This window comes from Labrus mixtus, chromosome 2 (genome assembly GCF_963584025.1).
Source record: "Labrus mixtus chromosome 2, fLabMix1.1, whole genome shotgun sequence".
Classification (NCBI taxonomy): Eukaryota; Metazoa; Chordata; class Actinopteri; order Labriformes; family Labridae; genus Labrus; species Labrus mixtus.
The window spans coordinates 1,983,322-2,009,488 of record NC_083613.1 but is presented as its reverse complement, the minus strand read 5'-3'; the positions used below and the strand labels follow the sequence as shown (position 1 = coordinate 2,009,488).

Below are 26,167 nucleotides of genomic sequence, written 5' to 3'. Positions count from 1 at the left end.
TTTCTTTTGAAGATGTCCAGTCTGGCAACACTGATTGCAAAACAGTTTCAGTTGTTGCTTGTCATAGAAGAAAAAGCTAAATATGTTCTTAGTGAAGACTTGAACAGACATCAATGGAAAACAAAACTAATATCCATGTTAACAAGGTACTTTAAGTCATCGTCCTTTAGTTCAAATTGGACATAATCCGTTTACACCACTGTCTGTCAGTGCCACGCACTACGCCATAGTTCTCTACCACTCTAGTCAATCATTGTGTTTTCACGGGGAGCACCGTGGTCCGTCTATGGAGCGTGCCTCCAGCGCAACTACGCTCTGATCCGTTTAAACACGCTGCGAGTCTATTTTTGACGGAGTATGCTGCAGGCACGCCTCAAGCCGGACAGAATATGACAACCCGAACAGAAAGTCAGACAAGGAAACGCACAGAACATCCGGTCAATTTGAAAATGAAACACAATACACAGACTTGGAATGGTATTTTTATCACTTTATCAACATTACGATAAAACAGGCACCGAGCGAACAACAAATCATCCTCAGAAAGACAAAGCAACATGTTGTTTGTACGTTTTTCCTTTTATACCCGCGTGATCTTGTAGTTCTCCTGTGATCTTGTAATTCTCCTGTGATCTTGTAGTTCTCTTGTGATCTTGTAGTTCTCATGTGGTCTTGTAGTTCTCATGTGATCTTGTAATTCTCATGTGATCTTGTAGTTCTCATGTGATCTTGTAGTTCTCATGTGATCTTGTAGTTTTCCTGTGATCTTGTAGTTCTCCTGTGATCTTGTAGTTCTCTTGTGATCTTGTAGTTCTCATGTGGTCTTGTAGTTCTCCTGTGATCTTGTAGTTCCCATGTGATCTTGTAGTTCTCATGTGGTCTTGTAGTTCTCATGTGATCTTGTAGTTCTCCTGTGATCTTGTAGTTCCCATGTGATCTTGTAGTTCTCATGTGATCTTGTGGTTCTCCTGTGATCTTGTAGTTCTCATGTGATTTTGTAGTTCTCATGTGATCTTGTAGTTCTCATGTGATCTTGTGGTTCTCCTGTGATAATGGCTGCGCTACGATACAAAGATTACGCTACAAAACACTTTATTGTCCCGTTGGGGAAATTTGTCTTGGACTCAAAGTGCTGCCAAACATTCAGTTGCTTCCACTAGAATCAATAAATAATCTAAAGAAAAACACATACAGAAAGAAAGAAAGGGACATTCCAATGCATATATTGCACATTGACCATATTGCACAAAATCTGCAAAATCTAGCATGAGAGATTAGATAACAAAGGTAAGAGAATGAAAAGCAGGAACACCATGATCAACCCACACAGCCTCACCAAATGTTAAGCATGTGAGTCCTGGTTGCAGGCAGGGCAGTGCTACCAGCTGTACAGTGCTCTTTTGTTTTTCAACAGTCTCTGTTTGTCCGTCTTAAAACTCCTACTTAACTTTCTCTCTCCATTATAAGAGGAGGTAAGTCGCAGCATCACTCAAAGAGGCTGCTGGATTCTGATTGGATAAAATGGTGTGTGTTAGCCAAACATTGATCTGATGTAATCAATAACATCTAAAACGCCATTTATATTAAATGTTATTGTCATAAATAATAATAATTATTATTATCACATGTCTTACCTCCAATTATCTACCTATCTAACCTAGTGACACCAACTCAGGGGGTCAGGACCCCATTTAAAAAAAGACAGTTCATATCCCCCCTTCAATTAGAAATGCATTAAATGTATTTATTATTTACATAGAGAAACACCAACATGATACAATAGACAAGATGGATTTTCTAATTACTTTTTTATCTTTTCCTTACCTTTGGGATGTCTGATGAACCTGGCCAAACATCTTTAACAAGACAAATTTTCTAATTAAGTTTTTTTTATCTTTTCCTTACTTTTGGGATTTAACAATGTGTCTAAACACAACCTCTTGCTTTGGAGGATTGTGATAAATATAATTTCCGTTGATAGTGTATCTGATCAGAGTGCTCGCAGATTTATTTGACACACTGTACAAAGACAAAAGATTTGAGCAACAGAGTTCCATGTTCCAAAAAAAAAAAAAAAACATTCACAAGATCAAAAATGCAACCTTTACTTTCCTGCACTGCCAATTTGGTGCAAAACTCATTCACATTGGCAGCCCACTTTAGAGCAACAAATAAATAAACAGAATACATTTTGTTGACACATTAAAGTCTGTTTCAGGCTGAGTGCTGTTGTTAAGGAGGTTCACTACGTGCAATATGTGGCACATTTTGACAGCTGACAGAAGCAGTCTTGTCTTCAGCATGTAAAAGGTGTGAATAAGTGCTTTTAAGGTGCTGATATTGCCGGGATCTGATAACGTTTTCCTGGGTGAATGTTTTCATATCACGCTTGCTATGTTGTTCTGCTCTGTATTCATACAATCTCTTGTTGTAATACACTCATAATACAGTCACAGGGAGCACAGATATAAACCCACATGGGCTGTAAATGAAGCTGCTCTGGTGCAGGCTTCTGTTTTATTGGTAGTTATTAAAGTTTCATGTGGTTTTAATGAAGTTGCAGCATGTATGGCATTTCCGCTGGATGCATAGGGTGCTCAATACCAAAGCTGAGACTGCAATCATTGTTACTTTGTGCTTAATACACACAAACAAGTAAAAATAATAATATATATGAACTCAAGAATTGTTATTTATCTGATATAGCTACACAAAACGAACCAGCTACATCAAACTAAGCTTGTTTTCCTCAGGATGGCAGCACTGAAACATGTGTATCTATTAACAATATACTGTAATAGCCTGAATGTTACTCTATAATGGAGGTACCTTGCTATTATTTTGCTGCTATTACTTCTACTACAACTACTACTACTACAGCTATATATTTATTATAATAACGTGTCTCTCATTTATGCAGCACTAAAAAAAATAAAAAAGGCAACTTTTAAATAGCAGACATGGATGCAAAAATACAACCACTAAATTATATTTCTGATTCATTGTTTTTGATGTGCACAATAGGTGTCCAAGTGTGCAAAGATGGCAGTTAGATATAAAAAGCCTCATTGTTAAAAGGCAGTAATTTGAGTTGCTGTTGTCCTTGTGCCACATCTATTGACAATGACTGTGGGAGCTGTAATTATCTCCCTGCACTGCCCATGCCATTTATCTCACGAGGCAATTAAAATGAGTCTGACTCTGACTGAAATGTGACCCTATGCACAAGCAGCACCTCCTCTGCCAGCCCGGGCAGAGCAACAGAGTGCTGTCAGAGTTTGTCCTCCTGTACCACAATGAGTGACAGACCGACAAATGCATGCACACCCACACCACTGCCTTATCTTAATGCTGAACCACATTTTCTGGGAGCCTTGCCCGTTGGTCAGCTTTCCAGCTGAGCAATGAAACGCCAAAAACACTGTGGCATAACGTACCTCAACACAGAAAACAACTTTTTGGCTCAAAAACAGGTTAAAGCAGGAGTTGTAATTACAGGTTTGGTAAAAAAAAGAAAAGAAATCACAGTGAAAAATAATAACGCAGCACAGAAAATAAATAAAAGGCCTACACCCCCACACATCTCTGACCTCCATGGCTGTGTTTTCAGCAGTGTTGCTTCACAAACAACTATAAAAATATCCTTTATGCAACTCTTTTGCTGAGAACAACTTTTCCCATGCATATTATTATGTCCTTTTAATACGGCGATGCTTTATGGATTTGGACATAAACAAAACAGAACAAAACAATTATATTGCCTGCAGCTGCATTGATAATAATCTGATGTAACATGCGGTCAAGTGTTGTAATAGCCCTTTAACCCTGCAGTTGTCATCTGATGCAGAAGGAAAAGGCCTCTGTTCCGCAAATTATCTTCAAAAGTAAATAAAAAAAGTTCTATATGTAAAACTCGCTAGCACTGATTTATAAGGACATACAATTCCAACCACACACTCACACACAACCAAAGCTGTGTGACTGGCCTGTCAGCCTTTTTCTGGATGGGATGACAAGTCTTGGTGCAGCACAGTTTATCACAGAGTCACTAAAGTTGACACTGGAGCAGGATTGTACAGACTATCAAACAGTCAGCCAACCCTGCACACTGTGAAACACACTCACATACACACACACACACACACACACACACTTGCACCTCTGGGGCTAGTACAAAGACACAGTGGTTTCACTGAAATGACAGTGGTGGGGAATGCAGTCACATTCTTCATGCAAATGAGGATTTAGAGTTGATGCAGATCCAAATTTAAGTAGCGTTAGATTAAAGGTTGAACAACTGCTTTCCATTCAACTTAAGTTTATGAAAGTCCAAAAGCAGGGAGTTTCATTTATGTAAAAGTAATGTTTTAATGTACAAGTGTGAACTGCTGTGTTTTAGATTAGCTGAGTCTGAGTGAGATCAGCATTTCACCAATGTGTGAATACGTTTGCACACACAGACTTGATTGATCTGAAAGGTGATTGGTCTGATTCCCGGAATTTGACAACGAGCAGCCTTGCAAGTCTGCTTATACTCCATAAGGATTCCTTAATTGGCGGCTGTGGCTCAGTTGGTAGGGTCGTCAACTCTCAACCGGAAGTCCAGGGGTTGGATCCTCCAGCTTCTGCAGCAATATGGCCGATGTGTCCTTGGGTAAGACACATAACCCCATTTTCGGTGAATGTGTATGAATGGGATTCGTTCCTTCTTATGGTTCCTTTACATAGCATCCTCTGCCAACAGTGTGTTGATGGGTGTTAATTGTTAGGGTTGACCTGCAGTGTAAGTGAGTAGTCAGAAGACTAGAAAAGTGCAACACAAGCTCACGTCCATTTGTCATTTATCATTTACTACCTTGTTCACTCGTTCATAGCTCTTTTTTATGGCTTCTCAAAAGTTATCTCTACAGGTAAAGAGTCAGTTTGAACAATCTGCTTTGTTATGAAATATCTGGAAGTATCCTAACCTTAGAATTCATTGGAATATTCTGTATGAAAGGATGGATGGATGTGAGCCTTGTTTTTGTCTTGTTTTAGGGAGGCATTAGTCAGACTCAACGTCATAGTCGGAGAGTAGGGGGTGGGGACAGCAGCTTTGGATGGATGAATCACTGATGTTTACATCCAGTCAAGTCTGATTTGCTATTTTCCCGCATATTTTATCATCAGTCCAGACCTGACATGACTGCTGTCATGATTCACATCATGGCAGCCCTTCCTTCCCCTTTTTGTTGTGTTGTTTGTCATTCCCTGTCTGTTTAATCCTCATGTGTCTCTCTCCTGTCTGTGTGAGTTTGGTGGGCAGGGCTCATGTTCTCAGGCGGCGCCAGGTGCAGCTAGTTGGTCATCAGGATCTCGACTACAAAGACTTCCTTCTGCTTCACCTCGGCGCCAGATTGTTTCACCTGCTCGCGTGGTATTGTACTCTCTTGGCTTCTCTGGATTCCAGTGCTCATTGTGATAGCTTGTGTAGCTAACCCCGTTTTTCTTCTCTGTCTTGCATCAGGTCGCTGTTCGTGTTTTTTTGCTTCACCTCACCTGTGCTTTTTTGGACACCACTCTGGGATCACGGACACTGCCACTGGGAACCTCGCACTACCCCTCCTCCTTGCACCTTTTGAGTCACTTTTTGGAATATACCTTTTTGTTATCAACTTGATCCTGCCTATCTGAGTCGTGCTTTTGGGTCCAGAATTTGTACTAACCGTAACAGAACAATCTGGCCAAAAAAGCATGGACCCAGCAGACTCAGACCCCAGTGCCCAGGTTAAAACTCTCCGACACGCTGTGTCTAACCAAGGCGTTATGCTTGGACAACACGACCAGACGCTTCGTGGGATTATGGACTCCCTGTCTGAACTAGCCTCCGGTCTCTCTCGTGTTGAAAGGCAGCTACAGATTAACCCACAGCCTGTACCTGTCTCAGAACCTCCTCCAGCAGTACCGGTCGGTGCTTTTCAACCCCGTGAGCCTTTTGTCCCAGCCCCTGAACGTTACGACGGTAATTTAGGGGACTGTAGGTAATTTTTATTTCAATGTTCTCTAGTGTTCGAGTTGCAACCTCTGACCTATTTTAGCGATAGAATTAAGATAGCTTACGTTCTGGGTCTGCTCACGGGAAGGGCTAGGTCTTGGGGTACAGCTTTTTGGCATAGCCCACTGACTGCTAATGCTACCTTTGACCAGTTTGTTTCGGACATGACATCTGTTTTTGACCACCCTGTTACCAGCTGTGACTCTAGCAACCAGCTACTTAACCTATGTCAGGGCTCCCTTAGTGCAGCTAATTACTCTGTGGAATTTCGGATGCTAGCCGCTGAATTAGGGTGGGACGACAGAGCACTGGAAAGTATTTTTGTAAAAGGACTAAACGAAGATGTAAAGGACTGTTTAGTGGGGAGAGCCGAAACTAAAGACCTGCAGGAGCTATTTGCGCTAGCAATCAAGATCGGTAACAGATTAAGGGAGCGACGGCGGGAGAGAGGGCAATGTCCCCGGTTCTGCTGCTACACCGTCCTCCTGGATCCCCGAAAACAAGCCACCCAGCAACAACTCCTCCACAGCACCTTTTCGGAACGAGGAACTCATGCAGTTGGGACGGAATCGCCTAACTCCAGCTGAGCGCAACAGGCGCTTTCAAGAAAAACTCTGCATTTACTGTGGTAAACCTGGACATGTGATTGCTGCCTGCCCCCAGCATTTAAACACAAGTCCTCACCAGTCACAGACGAGGTTCTGGTGAGTAGCACTGTAGTTCCTAGTTTACCTCGAAGATGCATACACTTAGACGCTTGCTTATTTGTTAATGGTAATTCTTATAAGTTTAAGGCCCTTGTAGATTCTGGATCAGACTCTAACATCCTCGATTCTATGTTTGTTAAAGAAGCCCAGCTTATTACTGATCTCATTGATACACCTCTGTCCGTTAGTACGTTAAATGGGGACTAGTTAGCTACCATCACTCATCAAACCGAGCCACTTTCTCTCTTGTTAGCTGGCAACCACCGTGAAAGTTTGACTTTCCACATTATGCACTCTTCAAATGCTCCCTTAGTGCTCGGCCTACCCTGGCTTCAGATTCACAATCCGGTGATTGATTGGGCTGCCGGTAAGATAGTTAGTTGGAGTTCTTTCTGCCATTCTACCTGTTTAAAGTCTGCTCAGCCTCTGTGTTCTGATATGATCAGTGCTGCTCCACCAGAGTCCCCTGACGTTTCCTCTGTGCCTTCAGTGTATCACGACCTTGCTGAGGTTTTCAGCAAGCAGAGAGCGTTGTCATTACCCCCTCACAGGCCTTACGACTGTTCCATAGAACTGTTACCGGGAGCCCCTCTACCTACAAGCAGGCTCTACAACCTCTCTGCCCTGGAACGTGGAGCCATGGAGAACTACATCACAGAGTCTCTAAACTCAGGTATTATCCGACCATCTTCTTCTCCTCTGGGTGCGGGATTTTTCTTTGTGGACAAAAAGGATAAAACCTTGAGACCCTGCATAGATTTCCGTGGCTTAAACAACATTACTATCAAAAACAAGTATCCTCTGCCTCTCATTAACTCTGCTTTTGAACCCCTGCATGGAGCCACTATCTTCACTAAGCTGGACCTGCGCAATGCCTATCACTTGGTGCGCATAAAGGAGGGCGATGAATGAAAGACTACCTTCAACACTCCTTTAGGCCACTTTGAGTACTTAGTCATGCCGTTTGGCCTAACCAACGCTCCTGCTGTGTTCCAAGCCATGGTGAATGACTTTTTAAGAGACTTTTTGAACAGATCAGTGTTTGTCTATCTAGATGACATTTTGATTTTCTCCCAGAACCTAGAGGAGCACGTGGTACATGTGCGGCAGAGTTTCACGCTGCTTCTGTCTCCTTCCTGGGGTACATCCTGGAGAGTGGACAGGTGAGGACGGATTCTGCTAAGGTCCAAGCTGTCACAGATTGGCCTCAACCCACCTCAAGGAAACAGCTCCAGAGGTTTCTGGGGTTTGCTAATTTCTACTGTCGTTTTGTGAGGAATTATAGTCAAGTAGTAGCCCCATTGACTAAGCTTACTTCACTGTCTGTTCCTTTTGTCTGGTCACCTGCAGCAGAAGAGGCATTTGGGGAACTCAAGAGGCGGTTCTCCACAGCCCCCATTCTGGTACAGCCTGATCCCTCTCGCCAGTTCGTTGTGGAAGTGGACGTATCGGATATTGGTGTGGGAGCTGTCCTGTCACAAAGAGCTGCAGGTGATGACAAATTACACCCCTGTGCTTTCTTTTCCAAGAAACTATCACCGGCGGATACGATGTTGGCAACAGGGAGTTGCTGGCTGTCAAATTGGCGCTGGAGGGAGCTGCGACACCTTTCATGGTATGGACTGACCACAAAAATCTTGCTTACATTCAAAGTGCTAAACGTCTCAACTCTCGCCAAGCCCGGTGGGCTTCGTTTTTTGGCCGGTTTAAGTTTACACTTACAAGAATGTAAAGCCTGACGCTCTCTCCAGATAATTTCAGGATGACATTAATAGAGCTGCAGTCCCTGACACTATCCTTCCTTCGTCATGCCTGGTAGGCTCGTTAACCTAACAACTGAAGTCAAAAATGTATATTTTTGACTGCGATTCTCTCTGTGATTATGTGATTCTAAGAAGCTGAAGGTAGTGAAGGTCAGGTTTTGTGTGGCATGTATTTTGTTTGTACAGCACAGTGGATCTTCACTTCATGGTATGAATAGCTAACCTTATGTAGAAAAAAACTGGTTTAGCTATAAGATCACTTCAATACATTCTCCGAATCTGAAATAACAAGCACAGAGCAACAGCTGCAGTGGGACTTGAAAACAATTGTGTAAAAATAAAATAGAAATATCAATTTAATGAGCACTTTTTAACCTTGATTGAAAGAAATAGAAAAAATGGACTCCCTGCAGGAGGGCATGTGTCAGTCCAATTAGTTTTCTGAGGCAAGGGCTCCGTAAACAATGAGGCAAAAAAAAGAAAAATCTTTTAGATGAAAATAAGAACAGGAGAAGAAAAACCGACTCGAAACCACAGAGTTTCAGGTGCCAGCTACAAGAGTAATGAGAGCCGATAATAATACTATAAAAAAGAAGGTATAATGGTCTGGCTATGTTTGTCCAACCAAAGACTTAATTATATTGTGAGATATCAAATTTTATCTCCTGCGTGGTCTAGTTTGGAGATTTGGGGTAAGTAAATGGTGAATGGACAACACTTATGTAGCGGTTTTCCAGTCTTCTGATTACTCAAACCAATATTCCATTAGATGTCACATTATCCCATTCACACACTGATGGCAGAGGAGTCTGGTTCTTCTATGCAAAGTGTCCATCAGTATTAACAAACTCACAATTAAAAACAACAGCCTATAAGGGTTTATAGACTTCTTCAAAAATCGAGACTTGTTCTGCAACCTAAGCTGCAAAATAAGATGTTTTGGCGTGTCTTTAGTGCATGTTTTACATGTGCAGCAACTCATCAGTGGTGGAACATTATCATCCAGGTGGGGCGGATTTTCTCACTGAAGGACCAAGATGTATCTTAGTTTATTAGCTGGATGCTAATACATAAAGGAAATAGCCATTAATAGGCTAACATAATTAGCATTATGATTGCTGCAATTTTCACTTTTTATGATAATGTTCTGTAAAATAGGCATTTTCTTAAGAGATGCTAAGTTACTTTCTTATCCTCTATACAGTCTGTAAATCTACAGTTGTGTTTTTGGTCAAAACTATGTGGCATATGGACTGAATGATTTTAGCCCAAATGATCACCAAATCAAGAGGGCAAGCCATGTCACCATTCAATCATTTACACCACAGACTCAAATAGAGAGGATATTACAGTGCTTTGGATGTAAAAAAAAGGTTATCATTTATTTATTTTGTTTTGAAAAGTGGATTTACTTTACTAAGAAGAAATGTATTTTACTTAAAAAATGGTATGCTACATAATTATTGGAGGCTATTGGGGAGCTAACATACATTCAGTACATTATGAACCCTATGATACGTTACAAGGAAATCAACTTCTCAAAAGAAATCAGGAATAAAAATCCCATGTTTGTTTGACCAAGCCATGGTCATTAACCTTTTCCCCAAGAAGATTTCCACACTCTCTATACTGGTCACTGGGGTTTAGACACCACATCAAACCAATAAGCTCAAGACAGCAATCACAAGTGATGCTACATGGGTACAAACTGTAAATTATTAGGCACTGTGCCATTAACCCAGCTGCATACTCGACACTTTGGGAGGGAAAACAGGTTCAAAAAGTATCACTCAGGTAGACACTAGCTGTTTTGTTGCTGTTTTTCCCTTAACTTCTGAACCATCTGTAGATCACTGTGCTTAAGCGCACCACCGCAGTCAAAATTTATTAAAAAACTCAAATCCACCAGACACTCAAACTGAAAAAAAACCAACTCTGGTGTGGATAATGTGGATTTCAGTGTTTTATTGCATTTCTCATGTTCAACATGACTGATTATAAATCTCTAAAGAAAACACATGAATATATAATTCTTTTGATCTTTAGCATAAGCATAATTATGCGTGCATTTGAGTGTTCATATTTGCCAGCATCTGTTTGGATAAACTGCTTTTGCTTGTGTTAAAGAGGATCTATTTATTGCCCTTTGAGCTTATTTTATGAGCGTAGGCGAGCCTTTCTGTTCATGTGTGTGGGTGGTGGTGGTCATATTCTCTTGTGGAACAAAGGGACTAACCATTTACTTTTTGACTTTTGCTCTTTGTTTCTCCTCCTGCGTCTGGTTAAATCCAGAATCCCACAAGGTTAACTTGTTCATTAAAGATGTTTTTCCACATTTGCGCATCTTTGATTTCTTGATTGAAGCATATTTTCATGCTGAAACCTGAAATGAAAGGAAGCTGTATAAGGTACACTGCAGAACTATGACTCATCTGAATTAGAGTGATGGTGCATAGGTCACATGTATAACATACTTGAAGTGGCTTATTTATATGGATGCAATGTTTGTGTTTCCATGTAGGTGTTAAAATGTGCTCATATCTGGCATGTAAATGTGCATTCACATCTCTGCTCCTTTGTGGACTCACACAAACAAACTACTTTTGACCTATGAAGGAGATCAAGTGCAAAGCACTGTGCTTGAAAACCACAGAACAACAGAACTCATTTTTTTATGCACTTGATGTCTAACATTTCCATTTCTCTCTGTCTCCGGTCCGTCCAGGGGGATGCGTGAACTTTCTATTGCAGGCTCCATGCCTAAACCGACTCTTTTTTTTATGTGTCTCCAATAGCCACTGTGCAGTGGGGATGCAATGCTCTGGATGGAGAATATCACAATGATATTATTCATATGCAGCCAGGTTTAGGTAATCCTTCCAACGCTGAGACCAAACCATAAAAAGGACGATGAATTATTGAAGAGCATCAGAGAAATAGGAAACCTTTCTCTGAATAGGATCAACCTTTTGGGAATGCTTCAAAGAGCATTCAATAGTCGGCAAAAAAACCCAGCCCTCTCCCTGCTTTATCCCTGTCGAAAAAGCTCTGCCCTGGCTCTGAGAGGGAGAGAGCAAAGGAGCGACAGAGGGAGGGGGAGAGACTGAAAGCTCACCTATTGTTCACCCTTTATTTGCATGAAATTGTTTACCACCTTTTCATGCTGTTCTCTCTTTTTCCCATCCCTGTCCCCTACTGCTCCATTTTTCTCGCTCTCTGATTTCGTTCTGTCTCTGCTCATTTTAACAGACACAGATGGTGGTTACTGAGGCAGACTTTGAGGACAACCAGCTCTAAACGCTGTGTATTGAATGATTTACACAGTATCCTTTGAATAAGTAAATGTAGTGGTGTACACAGGTTGGATTAAAACAACATGTAATTATCAGAAAAAACAACTAGAATGTTTTGATCCCATTTTTTCCTGTTGTGTTTCAACAAACAAAATTAAATAAAGCTACTTAGATAGCTGTGCAAAGCTAAAGTGCAAAGCATACAGTAAGAGGTCAGTAGGGGTGGATGTGAGGCGTAACATGCTGCCTCAAGCTCTGAAGATGGTGAGCACAAACTTGGCACAGGGTGAAATCTTTGCCAGCCCCCAATAGTAAGAGCCAAGTTATTTTGTTATCTTGAGCCAAAAAAATCTCCCAGCATAGTCTCACAACTGCTGCTTAACTTTTGCATAGGGCCATAAATCCTTACATACCATAAGTCTTTCCTGTGGAGCAACTCTGGACATATTCACAACATGTCACACATACAGGTGGTTCTTGGTTTATTATCTTGCATTTAAAGAAAATCCAATGAAAAAGAACACACAATGGAGAGTGATCCAGTACTATCAGTGTAGCCAGAGCCTGATAAAGCTTGTTCCTCTCTGCCATAGGGCTCCATTGTTAGCAACTGTTCCAGGAAATTGCTATATAAGCTTATTTATTTTCTTACCAAGAGTTAGATGTGATGATCGATACAGCTCTCGTATCTTTTTATCCGATATGAAGCTGCAGCCGGCAGGTATAAACAGTTTCCCTGGCTTTGTCCAGAGAAAATGAGTAACAACAGATTTTGGTCTGACTTGGGGGTTATTTGATTGTGCTCGACTCGGAAATGGTCCAGCAGATAAACCCCTTTAAAACCTCAATTGTTTATTCTCATTTAATTAAAGCATTTGAAAGATTTTAACACAGTTAGATATGATTTCAGAAACTAAAAATTAAACTACAAATCCCACCAAAGTGCTCTGTGGATGGAAAGTATAGCAGCAACTTGAGTTACGAGAACATCAAATCGATTTCTTTCAATTTAGTTGAAAAGATACGGTAACCATAACTGGTAAACCCATCCCTCCCTTAGCTGGTCACTGGAGCTGATGCCAACTGACACTGGACCAGGGACAGGAAACACCCAGGGCCAGTCAGCATTCAATCACATGGTTTACACATAGAGAAAAGACAAAACAAGCTCCCACAGGTCATTGGGTCACCAATCAGTCTCTCCTGCATGTCTTCTGACCATGGGAGTACCCAATCAACAAAAAAGAACAGGGAAACAAGCAAACACAGAACCACTGTCTGTTTATCACTTTGACAAATCATTGATCAGTTTGATAAATCTGTCATGGCAATCAAAACATGGACATGGGTTCATTTGGTATGAAAATGTATAGACTCACCAATCGTGAGGGTGGCTGTGGCTCGGTTGGTAGAGTCGGTCATCTATCAAAACGAAGGTCGGGGGTTCGATGTCTGATGTGTCCTTGGGAAATACACTTAACACCAAGTTGCTCCTGCTGCTTCGTTGCCTGCGCATGACTGTGTATGAATGGGATTAGATATTTCTGATGGTCAATTAACATAGCAACCTCTACCATCAGTGTGTGAATGGGTGTGACCTGAGAATGGGTGTGACCTGAGGTGCAAATGGCAGTGAGCATTCAGCCATTTCTAATGAAACTATTCATTTGTGACCATGTGTCCACAGGTGTAACAAAAATAGGGGCTGAATGCTGCAGAAATCTTAGAAAATGCAAAACAATCTCCTCATCTTATCTCATCATTAATTGCCTCCCAAATGTAATGGGGAGAAAATCTTTAGTAGTTTCTGTATATCCTTCTACTCCAGTTCTGTATCTGAATCATAAATGGGAACACATATTTATTTATTACTCTTTACACAAATTGATTTGTGTTGGCAAGAGATTAGAAAAAACCTGCATTATTAGTCATCAATTTAAGGGGAAAAAATACAAGATATGTTTTAGCAATAGGTACATTGCGCAATGTTTAGACACAGACTCACAGATGGTTGGTGTTGACTGCTTCTCTCAGGGTAAGAGTAATATAGCCTTATCTATTAATGAAGTAAACACCCCATGTGAGTCCTAATGTTTTGTATATTAATGTTATTCAGTTGAATTTGAGCCAACTTACCCTGCCTCTCTTACCTGGGTTTACCTAATAGCTGTCTGCACCCACAGGGCAGATGCTGCAGGCAAGATTTCCTGAGGCGTCTCATTCAGATTGCATGATCACTAACTTTTTCTAAAACACAGCTTGCTTTATACATTTAAATGAATGTTACGACGTGCATGTACTTCTCAAAAGCCTGAGATAGATGTTGTCACTGAAGTGGTGGGGGTTAAAGCAGAACGACAGCAGATGAAAAGCGTGAGATGTAAGAAAGATGTTGGACTGCTGAGACGCAGAGAGGATCGGACAGAGATGGATGAAGCGGGCAGAAGAGATGTGCATTTCTATCTGTCTTCACTTTATATGTCTATGTGTATCTATATCACTTTGTCTATCTTTATCTGGACTCACACACTGCCCCTGACTTCTTCTTTGCTCACTCACACTGATGGAATTTGGGCAAGGAGTGAGACAGCCAGGCTCTACTGCTGCGACCCTCTCCTCTAGTGCAGTGTATCCTGTCAGCATCACTTACTTCTCATTGTCTGCCAGAAAAAACCCACACACAAGAAATCACACAAATGTATGTGGAGAACACATACACAAGGATATGCATGCAGATACACACATCTACACGCACACAGCTGCTTGTTTTTTACACATATACGTATTCATTTGTTCCAAGATCACCTGCTGCACAGAAATGAGCATTTCTCGCCTGGCCAAGTTTAGTATAAGACAAAAAGAGGGGAGGATAAAAAGGAAGGGGAGGCAAAGATAAGCATGTATGTGTGTGAGAGAGAGAGGGGAGGGGGGTAAGGGGTTGCGGGCAGAGAATGCTTTTGTGTTGTCAGCAGAAACATTGTTTTATGGATGCCGTGTTTACAGTGGTGTTGCCGTATTGTGTGTGTGTGCACCTGTGTGTTTCTGTTTCTTTTCTCCTTTGGATGTATTTGGCCTTACCTGTCCATAGGGATGAATTAAGCTTGTCAAAGTTCTGCTTGTGTGTATGTGTGTGAGATGTTCTGAGATGTATTATGCCTGTCTATGGACACGTTGACTGTTTGTTTTAAGCCTGCCTGCGGGGCTTATGCATTCTTCATGAGAGTACTGTGCTTTATGTGTCAAACCCATTTGTTTGCCCAAATGCTCTGTGAAAGCACAAACACTCGGTGGACCTTTTGTTTGCCTGATGTTCACCCACATGCACGCTTGTTACCAACACACACACACACACATACACACACACAATATGGCACATACACAAACCCTCTGTACATCCAACCCTACTCACTCCCAAAGTCAAACTTTCAACTCTCAAGCACTTATCTGCATGAATTTCTTTCAAAGAATAAACCAGAAGAGAGCCGCTTTCTTTCATTAATGAATCTCTTTGTTGTTTTCTCCTCCGTCTTTGTGATCCATCAGCACTTGAGTTTCAAACTGGTAAAGTTAAACTTGTACTTTCAAACCCACATTTACCTTTCCAACTTTTAAAAACAAAATGATCCCCAGTTTTTAGTGAGCTCACTCCAAGTACGGCAGCAAATGGGAGGAGCGACATCTTTGGGACTATTTTCTCAACATAAATACTCCCAATAAAAACAATAACGGGGACATTTTGCACACAAGTGTTTTTCTTTTGACACTTTTTTATAAACATATTCAGAATATGGTATGACATATAATGTATTTATTTTCCTTTATTTACCTTGATCATCCGAATTTACAGTTTTTTACTAACTAGGATTTCTCATCAGTGTTACATCAGCCAAAGATTCCCAAAGGCAGAGTTTAAAGTCCAGTTCAGCTTTGTTACACACGTTCAGACATTTTCTGGAAAAAGCCAGGGTATGACACAAGTGAGTCTAATCTTGGAGTGAAACCGAGCAGCAACTTCCGTTTTTGAAACATGAAGCTAGTGTGGAAGTGCAAAACACTGCAGTTCTTCGAGTGTCCACTTGAGGCTGGCTCCAAAAGACCTGCAGAACATATACACACCTATTAAAATGTCAATTTTTACAGCTAAAATAAACATGTTTACAGCTTACAAAAATGTAATTAGTTCTGATTAGTTCATGTCTATATCGGCACACACTGTACTTCAGGTGATTTTTCTTTTACTCATCCATTTTGCTTTATGAAGATGAAGACTTATTCAAGGAGCATGGTGGCTGATCTGAGAGACGGGTGTCCGTGTTGTAGCTGTTTGTTAGGAGGCTTAAAGCCTGCATCAACTCGATATCTTTGCCTGTTACAAGGTTGACTGAAAGTTAGTTTGAGATAGCATTTTCATTATGGTGACTGCTGTCGCTGGGCTTCAAAAGACAGCTTCATAACCAGTGGGTGATGACACTGAGACTACGTTCAGTATCTATTAGTGAAACACAAGACGAGAAAAATTAAGAGCAAGAATAAAAACCCAAAGGCAAGAAGTAGACCAGACAACAAAGCAAACCAAAAACCCAAACAAATGAATATGACAGACAGGATATAACAAGACATGTGGCAAGTAAAACAAGAATCATGAAAACTCATCCTCAGGACTGTGACAAAATGAAACCTGAACATTAAACAAAACAAAATACAAAACCCTCCCTGCTGCGCTCTTCAGAACGAGACTGATGGTGAAGTCTAAACTCCACATTACAGGTCTCTGACTTTCACTTTGATTTAAGTGGTCATCAATCTTTTATTGATCAACATACTTTCTTACTGCTACATGCCTGTGCCGCTGAAGGCAGGCATCCGGATCCTGGATAAAGTGTTTGCATGCCACATTATGGCTGAATCCAAATGTCCAACCTCTTGGACTTTGATCATACGCACCATGATGTGCTGTTACATCAGGGGGATGCCCCCTGCGGAATAAAAATGTGCAATGATGCTGGACTTCAGATCTTTTAATTTCCATGGGTTTAAGGTTCTTGTTGATCTTGTGCTGGTGGACACAGTGATGTGATTACTTTTTTGGGTCCTGAGTATTGAGACTTCAAATTCAGCCATGAAGGCATAATTTTAAATACAAATGAATGTGTTTTAACTCTACGATTTTGGGGGTTTGCATGTTTTATGTACACCTGGAAGGATCAGGTTAGTTTAGTTGGTAACACTTTAAATGAAGGTCACACTATTTACCATTAACTAGTTGCTTATTAGCATGCTAACTAGTAGCATACTGGCTGCTTATTAGTTATTATTAAGCACTTATTAGGACCTTATAATACATGACCATAGTATATAGCAAATTAACTAAGAGTTTGCCCTCAATACCATCCTCTTTACTGCTTATTCATTGTAAATTAGGAAGTTATTTTACATTAATTATAATCTCAATATGCTTTTGCTTACTTTTACCTTCTAAGGGCAATACTAAGCAGAGCATAAAACGTCTATCAATAAGCAGTTATAAGGAGGGTATTGTAGATAAAGGTACTTATAAATGCTTAATAATGACTAACAAGCAGCCAGTATGTTATTAATTAGCATGCTGATCAGCAAGTTAATTGTGAATATTGTGACTTTAATTTGAAGTGGTACTGTTTTATTTAGTATAGACAGTTATATCCGATGTGCTAGCTTGGCTCCAATATAACAAGCAATACATCTTGTTGTTTTTTCTAATAATAATCCGTAAATAAAGGCATTTCATTTGAATTTCAATGAATAATTTACAGAAAAGTTCAGCTTACTTACCAAACACTTTATCTATCTCTATGTTTTTTTTCTTGACTTGTATTTGATCAAACGTATAACCACTTTTAAAAGCAATTTGTGATAATATATGCAAAGTTCTTAATTCCATCATACATAGATAATGATACACATCAAAACATTTTTCTGAGCATGATTTCTAAGTGCTGATATCATCTTATCATACATTCATCTAAGGATCCTCACATCATTACAAAGATAGTCCAATTTATGAAGGATAACTTTCCCTATGCAATTTATGTTGTACATGTCTATTTGTGGATCATGTTTTGAACACCATCTGGTGAGAACTTTTCCTTATTGTTGACTCAATAAAAGTATTTAGAAAGAGTGCTTGAGGCCCCTTTAGGATTGGAACAGTGGATTTGGACAAGCAGAGTAGTAGCTGACATTTGAAGACATCCTGAGGAAAGAAAAACCTTATATCTGTGTTTATGAGTATAAGTCAAGACATTTGGATTCAGCTATTCTCGGATTATTCAAATATTTAGTTTTTAGCACCAGACACATGTAAAAATGGATAATGACCAGGGTTCTTGTGTGCATGTAAACACACTAAATAAGGTGTCTGGGCTGATTAGTAGCTAAGATTTAAGTCCTGGAATTAATTCCTTTTTTTTTTCTTTCTTTTTGATTATGTGCACTGAAAATTAAATTCCAATCACGTCTTCCGGATTTGAGTGGCAACATAAATCTCGGAGGAAGACATCGCAAGACCTCAGGACATAAACCCAAAACTACCTGCATAGAGGAATCCTCTATGTGAATTATTCTTTTCATTTATTCATGTATTTCTTAATTTATTTTGGTGAGCAGATCCTTTAACCCAGAATCACTACAGATGTCTCTTATACCTCTGTTTTGCTTTTAAAAATGCATTCAAATGGTGTTTACTGAGTGAAACAGCAGCTCTCCTCTGTGCAAAAGCAAGCATCCAAACACTCATGAGTCTATTTTATCAAGCCTCATGTTAGAGTAGAAAAACAAATAGAGAATCAATTCATATAGACTCCTCTAGATATTTACGTGGAGGACTGATTTGTATGCTGAGAGAAAGCATGTATTACAGGTGGGAACACCTTTATTCTGAGGAAGAATAAGTGTTGGAACAATTGATTGCAGGAGATGCCTGTCTAATTGTCTCAGCACAAGGGGGGGGGGGCACCAGACACTTTTATTTCCAAATGAATCTGCTCAGTGTCCTTTATACATCTAGGGTTTCTCCTTCTACTTTAATTCATGTTTCTGTTCATGTCACGCTGGTTGGACTGCTAATGGCACTGTTCTGATCTTCAAATGATTCCACTGAACCTTTGATGACGGGCTTTGGATTGGCCCATACAGACACACATGCACAAGTCCCTGCCAGCCCCCCCATGACATCATACAAACAGCTCTTGCCAGAGCGAATCATTTTGTTATTCGTTTAGCATACATTCCCTTTTCATGTCCACTCTAGCCTTTGTATCCCAACCCCTCGCCTCCCATGCCACCCTCGTGCTGTGACACAGGCTGCAATGTGTGCACGCTCAGAGCAACATGGACACGGGATTGATTTCCAAGCATCAAACGGTAGGCTTCCACATCCAAAAGGCCTTTCATCTGAATACTGAACACAAAAGGAAGGAATTGGGGAATGTTTTAGTTTCTGATTATGTGCCTCGCTGTGGGATTGGTAGGTGTGAAGGCAAACAAATTATCCTCAGATATGCATGGAAAAGATCCAACTGTGATTATGCTCCAAGTCCTGCGGTGCGTTATTACAACATATCTTCTCATTGTTTGACCCCAGAAAATCTGACAGTATATGTTGGTAGGTAGCTGCCTCTTTTGCCTTCTACTGTACACCTCTGTCCCTTTGTACTCCCCCAAGCCCCCCCCTACATAGAGAGCAGGTACGGAAGCAAAGCTCACGCCTGAGGACTTATACTCTCAACCCAACCATCTGCCACCCACACACAAGCACCATGTGTGTCTTCACAGAGGGGTGTGTATGTTCATAGTTCAGATCTGGGCATCATCCCTGTGGCCACTCAGCTGCTTGTCCAATCGTCAGGATGTGTGTGTGTGTGTGTGTGTGTGTGTGTGTAAATTCATGTTATCTCCCTGCGTGTGTGGCAATCAGATCTGTGTGTTCCTACATGTGCATCTGCGTGGTGTTGCCTCAAGAAGAGCTTTGAGTCATCCCCAGGAAAGCCTTTGGGAACGGGGTTGGGAAGGCTTCAGGGAATGTGTGTGCAAAGCTGTCGGATGGATTTGTGTCCATCACGGCTGGGATTGGCCCCAGGGCCGTGACAGAAGATCAGAACAGAGAGTTTACAAAGGAGCGGCAGACTCAGAGCTACAGAGTCCAACTAACCCACTTCTTAAGTAGAGCAGTGACAGAAATGTGGGAGGGCTGGGTTTTGGGAATCGTGTGGAATTATAAAGACCTTAAGGTCCTGACACATTACTGCCTTTTCTTATGTTTGTGATGTTTCTCATTTTACCCTATGTTCTCCTACAAGTATCACATTTTATCCGGAGTATGATACAGTTATCTTTATTAAACTCATCTTTTTGTGTAGTTTCTTCTGCTGTGAAGGTCAGGATTTTAATGCAGCAGAGTCTATATTGCACTCAGGATTAATCTAATATATGATAAATAATCTTAAACCTCTATGGCAATGCCTGTGCTTTTGATTGACCTTCATTCCGACTCTATTCACAGTTTATTTGCAATAATACAAAGTTGCCTGCAACAATTGCTGGGAGAAATTTACAGGGACAAGCCACATATAAAAGGAAGCATTGTTATAAAGAGACTATATAGTTCAAGGCCATCTCTTACCCCTGAGATTCTCTTCTGTGTGTGTGTGTGTGTGTGTGTGTGTGTGTCTAACTAAAGCAAAATACTCACTCATGTTTCTTTCTCCTTCACCCGCCCTCCTACTTTAACTAATCATTGCATTCAGCTTCTGTTTTTGTTAGTACCTATCAGTGAAATGAAAGGTATTAATGATGAAATGAACTTAGCATGGTGTGAAAGAGAAAACATTGCAGTGTGCTTCTAAACACTTGACACTATACTCCCACTGAAATGTCTTGTACATAATAAGTACTGTAGCATCTGTGTGTGTGTGTGTGTGTGTGTGTGTGTGTGTGTGTGTGTGTGTGTGTGTGTGCGTGTGTGTGTTTCAGGATGACATGGAGATGAGAGAAGACAGACACAACAGTTGCATCATGATTGTAACATCTGAGCCATTTATGATTTATTTATGCATCTTGTTTGTTACTGGGGTAGAGATGTTTTTGCTAACAGAGAGCAATGTATTGCTTGGGGGAATGGAGGCTCACATGAAAAAAAAAAGAATCAATGAACTCATCAATTTGTCCATCAGTTCAGCCAGCCTTTCAAAGGAATGGACACACTGACGGTGTGTGTGTGTGTGTGTGTGTGTGTGTGTGTGTGTGTGTGTGTGTGTGTGTGTGTGACTAAACCACCCTCATACCATCAGGTTAGGTTATGGTTAGTCATAGAGAGGACATGGGGTTACATTGTGTTCTAACTGCAAGAAAGCATTGGACTACACTGCATCCAGTGAACAACATCTCACATTCTTCACCCACACGGAATCAGTTCAAAATGTGCATCTGATAGCTAAAAAGGCTGATTTTGCTATCATCCTGTTTTTGAATAGAAAATGCCAGTTTTAATGATTTCTATCTTGAGGCTCAGCAATACCTTAAATGGCGTACATTTTGAAAAAACGGGCAGCATATTCAGGAAAGTCGTACATTCAAAAGCAAATGCACACATCCAAAACATGTGCAACTTCATCAACATCAAACGCACTGCAAATAGATTAACGAAACAAGTCAAAAACACACACATACAGAAACAACTGCAAATAGAGAAAGGTTGCAATTTTGCCTTTTCAACGGCATAATACTCCAGGCCTGTAGGGGCGCGCCATGTGACACTTTATTTAGGGGGGAGAGTAAGACCAGGCACTTAAAGTTGTGTATTAAACAGGAATATTGCATTGCTGACCGTCACAGAATAGTGTCAATAATACAAGAATAAGGAGATTTATATCGAGTCCAGCCTGAATTTTGACAGCGGGGCAGAGACAGCCGTTCGAGAGTCCCAGGAAGCCTGGAGCTAGCGCTGGAGCTAATGAGCTCAGCTCTGATCCATCCCCTTGCTCCCTGCATACTGTTCTGTCGGAAAAGGATAATTGAAGCAGTTTTTCTTTCAGTTTTGGATTATGGTGATGTGGTCTATAGGCATGCCTCTTCCACTACGCTAAAGCCCTTAGATGCTGTTTACCATTCTGTGATTAGATTCATCACCGGTGATAGCTACATGACTCACCACTGCATTCTCCATAATAAAGTTGGTTGGCCCTCCCTCACTGAGAGATGCAATAACCACTGGCATCTTTTTGTCTATAAAGCCCTGACGAAGCTTCCATCATATATCACCTCATTGTTAAATCTGAACCCTGGTCCATTTTTAACCCGCTCGAGTGAGAGGCTGCTTCTCCAGGTTCCTCATGCCAGGACTGACCTGGGGAAAACTGCTTTTAGTGTTAGTGCTGCAAACTCCTGGAATATTTTACAACAGGACCTGAATTTGAGCACTTTTATCCCTTATGGACACTTTAGAAATATTATTTTTAACCGCCCAATACCTGACTGTAACTATTTATTTTAATTACTGACTTATCACTGTAGTCATTTCAAGCTTTTAAATTATTTTAGTGTATATATTTTATTGTTCTTATTGCTCTTTTATAGATTTTATTTTCTGTAGTAGCTTTATCTCATTTCTCGTTTATCATTTATTGAAGGTTTTCTCATTGTAAATGAGGGTCCCCCTCAATGATCTCTCTGAGAACTTAAATAAAGGTTGATGATGATGATGATGATACAGCTTGAACGCCTTGCCTTCGTCATCCCCGCTGACAGTCGGAAGGTTGAATTCACTGTAAATCTTTTGGCTACAGATAAGCATTACTCTGTCCCCCTGACAAGTTCAGTCTGCCCGCAGTCTAACAGGTCGGGCAACAACAGTAATGGTAGCCATGCAGCTAATGTAGCAGCGATCTGTCATCCAGATACCATTTCTCAAAGCTGTGTAGGTGTTTGTTGTGTTTTGTTGTGAAATGCAGCCCTGGTGGTGTATGTGGTTTGAGAAATTGACTTCCCTGTTTCCCTTCCATATCTGTCAGCGTCCATCTCCACAGACGGCCTGGTCATACTCTCTCCTGTAAATAAACTGTCCCACAGAGCACCCCTACAGGAGGATGTTCTTCTGTTGAAAATTCTGAATTTTTGCAGCGTTTTTCTATTTGCAGTGTGTCTGAATGTGTTTGTGTTTTTGACATGTTTTTTTTTATGTTTTAGCTGCACTTCTAATGTTAATGCAGTTGTTTCAGCTTTGTGCAGCACGTTTGTGTCTTTTGCATCACATTTCACTCGTTGCATTTGTTTTCCATGTTTGCATTTGCTTTTGAAAGTGTTGCGTTTCTGAATATGCTGCGCTTTTCTAAATTCAGACACACAAAAGATCACAAATTGACTTATTTTTAAAAATGTTTTAGAGTTGCTCCTAGGCCAATTTTGCTACCTTCAGACAAGATTAACCCTATTTTTATTCTACCAATTTTCAATATTTTTGCTAATCTCAGAGAACTGCCTTCTGGCCTCAGCTACATGATTTTTTTCATTAAACTCTATTTAGAAAAGTGGATGACAATATTTCTTTAAAAGCTGAAGATAATTGGTAGATATCTTTACAAAATAGATCAAGCAATAACGTGAGTAAATAACTGAACACAAAGTCAAAGCACATGGGGAAGCTTTCAAGCTGTAACCTTCATCGCCTGCAGTGCCAAACCAAAAAGCTGTGTACTCTATTAATGGTGCCCTTTTCCCTGGAACACACTAACACAGTAACAGCCCGGCCCTCTCTGCTTTCAGCTTTTAATTGCATGAGTCACAGAAGCACAGTGTGGGAGAATTTGCACCATGTAGTCTGAAAAAGTTCATTATCTTTCAGGGGGATTGAAACAACATTGTTTACAACAGAGTTAAGCTATAGACACTAAAGCATTCTTGAATCAGTTTCTGTAAGAGAAGTGATTCCAGGTGACACGAACATATCTTAAGAAGGAATTGTGTTTATATGGTAATTCATCAGGCTTACCTGTAATCAATCAATCCATCTTTATTTGTGTAGTGCTAATAGATAGATAGATAGATTATCTTTTGTCATTGTATAAAATAACAAGTTTGTTGGCAGCACATCAGCGTTTACACATTTTTTATTATAAAAATATATTTGTAGTTATTTACAAGAAAAGTGTTTGTTCATGATTAATAGTGGGGAAGTGAAAAAGTAGCTGTGGTACAGTTAAAGTTCCCCAGCATGCTTTGAGGATGACAAGTATTAGCTTGAATTTTGTTTCAATTTACTCCTCATAAAACAACAATTGAAACACAGAAATAGCTTCTTATGGAGAAAATTATATTTCCTTTGGGTTACAACAAAGTACAAAAACGTGCTTTATTGTTTTGTGATACATTCTTTCAGGTTTGACCTTTGTTAAATGATTTCTATGCATCATTAAAAGTAACACTTGTGATTATCTACTTGTTAATTATCTCCTTCTGTCTCATTCCCACCTTCCCCCCCTTTCCTCTGTTGAGTCTGTCAATAGTCAGGAATCATTACTGGCAATTATAACTAAGTATTTATGAAGCACTTAGAATGCATGCATAGTTGTGTGAGTATTTATCTGTAGAATAGGGACGGCTTTTTTTTGTGAGATAATGTGCGTGCAGGTTTGTAAAACCTCCACATGTCTTCTTTTAAATACATGGCTTCAGAAAAAAAGGAGTGTTGTGGGCGTCACTAGAGCAGATAACTGACTTCATCTATCTGTTCAAGCCTATGTCAGTCAGACGTGGATGTCAGTTACATTTCACGCAGCTTCATTAAGACATGACAGCACATGTATGGAAAGAGTCACATTGATCCTGCAGTCTGTGGCACCTGGTGAGAACAAAACATTGAAATTACAAATGTTTTGACAACAAGCAAGAATGCTGATGTTTGCTCTTTTGTTTAAGATCTCACTGTGCATGTAAGCCTATACATGTTGAAACTACATCCTTCCTATAGCCACACAGCCATCAACTTGTGCATAAAAGCAGCACAATCAGTGTTCTATAACAGGAAGAACAGACATTTGCAGTGAGATACACAACAGCCTGCTACACAACAGAAGAGCCCAGGCTCCAAAAAACATCCCCTATTAGCTTTCCTGCAAAAGTGTCCTTCTTATCTACCTTACAAACATGAACAAACACATCTTGCCTCGGAGCTTGTCGAACGCGCCACCAAACAAACATTCACCAGGGCATTGCAAATTCCCTCGCAGGCTAGATGGCTAATTAGCTCCTTAGCAGCAGCACAATGAACAGCATGTTAACTTACCTGCCGATGTCACTTGGGTCCAGTTAGACACTGGCTCTGTCCTTACTCTACGATACCTCCAACAACAAGCTGTCTGCCCATGACATGTAGTTACATCTCAAGTTTGTTTACTGTGTCTATTGTCCCTACAGAGTAGCACCGGCACTCTGTGGCAGCCTGCCATCTGCTGTCAATCAAACAGACACACCCCTCCGGCCAGCTTATGGAGTGTGCTTCTAAACTGTGATGGAATGACAAAGCATCGTCCCTGCCTCTCTTATAGTGAATAACTGAGGAATAGTACAACATCTTTTAACATATGATTATTGCTTTGATGAAGGTTGTATAGGGAATGTGTGACAAAAATCCCCAACAGGTGTTCAATCAGAAATGAGATCTGGTGACAAGATCGCCCACTGCAGATGACTGACATGATTCAGACAGCCTGGATGCCATGTAAATAGATCTCTTCCACTATTTCCATTCAAATCAAGGTTTCCGGTGATCTTATCTTCTAGAAAATATTCACACCCTAATAAGGTACAACACAAATAACTGTTTTTTGATAGGGAAGCAAATAAAATCAAGTTATTTTATCCTCTGTACCAGAGTTATTTTGTGATCTATAAAAACCATCTCCCCGGCAAACTCATTTCTTGCCACTATTGTTGTTTTTTTATCTGAAAGAATGTACAAATCCATCTGGTGTTGAGGTGAGACTTTGACAATCAACAAAGTAAATAATATGTTGAATAATAAATAAAAATCAAACGCCGGAAGCAGGATATGTTGGAGAGTGAAATGAGACAGACAGAAGTTGAGTTCCTCTAGGAGAATGTGAATATGATATGATGTGTGAGCCAATGTGAGTGTGACATCACATGAACCAAGTGATAGATGAGCATAATCTCCGCTGTTGAAACAGGAGCGCTTGAATCAGACAGAGATTAATAGGGCTGTTGACTGGCTGAAGTGGCTTGTTACAGTAGTCACCATGCTTCCGCCTACCCTTGATCTCACTCGCTGGGTGCACTTGAATAAACTCTGCCCACAAACTCCCATTAGGATGGTGGGCA

At 40.5% G+C, this 26,167-nt stretch overlaps 1 long non-coding RNA gene across 1 annotated transcript; it reads left to right on the top strand.

The window, feature by feature from the left end:
• The first annotated feature begins 5,203 nt into the window (after positions 1 to 5,203).
• Positions 5,204 to 5,659, top strand: LOC132954377 (uncharacterized). The gene is made up of 2 exons (XR_009665752.1): positions 5,204 to 5,416; positions 5,507 to 5,659. It is a non-coding gene; the product is annotated as an uncharacterized LOC132954377 (long non-coding RNA).
• Positions 5,660 to 26,167: the final 20,508 nt, after the last annotated feature.